Source organism: Ursus maritimus, unplaced genomic scaffold (assembly GCF_017311325.1).
Source record: "Ursus maritimus isolate PB19 unplaced genomic scaffold, ASM1731132v1 scaffold_17, whole genome shotgun sequence".
Classification (NCBI taxonomy): Eukaryota; Metazoa; Chordata; class Mammalia; order Carnivora; family Ursidae; genus Ursus; species Ursus maritimus.
In genome coordinates this window covers 59252924-59254684 of record NW_024424119.1, presented here as the reverse complement: position 1 = coordinate 59254684, position 1761 = coordinate 59252924, and the positions used below count along the sequence as shown (strand labels likewise).

The 1761-nt window shown below is 66.6% G+C and overlaps 1 protein-coding gene across 1 annotated transcript in view; it reads left to right on the top strand.

Moving 5' to 3' along the window:
• The window catches only part of NOTCH1 (notch receptor 1), a 50215-nt gene that overhangs the window by 43635 nt on the left and 4819 nt on the right, over positions 1–1761 (top strand). The gene's annotated exons all lie outside the window — the stretch shown is intronic.

Genomic DNA, 1761 nt, shown 5'->3' with positions numbered 1-1761 from the left:
CCGCTGCCGTGAATAACGTGGAGGCTGCCGTCGTGCTCCTGAAGAACGGGGCCAACAAGGACATGCAGAACAACAAGGTGGGCCGGGCCGGGCTGGCCAGTCCCTCCACCCGGCAGCCCCGAGCCCCTGGACGCAAACCCCGGGCCTGACTCCTAACCTGGGAGTCCCCGTGAGGAGCCGCGAGCTTGGTGCCCGCGCACGCCGGTTTTCCGCCCACGTCCGGGCGTTCATGACGGCTCCAAGCAAGCATGCGCAGCTTGGCTCAGCGCATGGCTCGGCCGTGGCCATCCTGCATCAGCATGAGGCCCCTCGCACTCTCTGTGCGCGGCGGTCACCGGGCAGGGAGGGTTGATGCGGGTGGTAGAGGACCGCTGTGCGTTGGGGGCTGTGGGGCTTGGCACATTGTGAGGCCCCCGGATGTGGAGGGGAGCAGCCGCCTTCCTGCACGTGGAGCCGCTGCGTGTCTGTGCGTCTTGCCCACTGCTGCCGCGGCGTGTCCCCAGCGCGAAGAAAGCTCCAGTCTGAGCTTTGGGTGCTCAGAGGGTGCAGGCAGGCAGCCCAGCTCCTTGGTGCCAAGCCCTGCCCAAATCGCCCTGATCCCGCCTGGGTCTCCCTCCTTCCTTCCCAGCGACACAGCGGCCGTTGGACCCAGGCATTCCTGAGTCCCCTGTGGGCCGAGGTGTGACCCCACCTCCCACAGGGGGACCGAGCCTCAGAGAGGCAGGGACTGCCAGAAGGGCATCGGGCCGTGGCCAAAGCCTTTGTGAGCCAGGGACGCGCCATCAGGCCACACGCTCACCGCCGTCTGGCCACGTAGCAGCCTCACGGGGGTGTGTGGCAGACAGGGAAACCGAGGCTCCCGGAAGGCGCGGAGGCGTCAGGCTCACTTGGGGGCCATCTGGGATGGGGCACTCGCAGTCTAGTGCCGAAGGACACACGTCAGGGCACCTGAAGCCCCTGAAATCGCTGCACTGTTTGTGGCTGTGCTGTTCTGGAGGCAAGAGAGAGGCCGCAGTTGTAGATTTCCCGCGGGTCTGGGTCCCCACACAGGTGAAGTCCTGGTGCTTTAGAATACGGGGTCCCACAGACTGCCTGGGTATGGGTCTCAGGATGTAGGTTTCCAGGCTGTTTGTGGGACCTAATCCGGTCCGCTAATGGCGGACTTACGGGACAGGCCCAGCATGAGCGTCCTGCGGTGTTCCCTCTGGAGACGGGGCGTGGGTGCGGGCAACCCCCTCACCTGCCCCTCGTCCGTTCCCAGGAGGAGACACCCCTGTTCCTGGCTGCTCGGGAGGGCAGCTACGAGACCGCCAAGGTGCTGCTGGACCACTTTGCCAACCGGGACATCACAGACCACATGGACCGCCTACCCCGCGACATCGCGCAGGAGCGAATGCACCACGACATCGTGCGGCTGCTGGACGAGTACAGCCTAGTGCGCAGCCCCCAGCTGCACGGCACCGCCCTGGGCGGCGCGCCTACCCTGTCCCCACCGCTCTGCTCGCCCAACGGCTACCTGGGCAACCTCAAGCCGGCCGTGCCAGGCAAGAAGGCCCGCAAGCCCAGCACCAAGGGCCTGGCCTGTGGCGGCAAGGAGGCCAAGGACCTCAAGGCACGCAGGAAGAAATCCCAGGACGGCAAGGGCTGCCTGCTGGACAGCTCGAGCGTGCTGTCACCCGTGGACTCCCTTGAGTCGCCCCACGGCTACCTGTCGGACGTGGCCTCGCCGCCCCTCCTGTCCTCTCCATTCCAGCAGTCCCC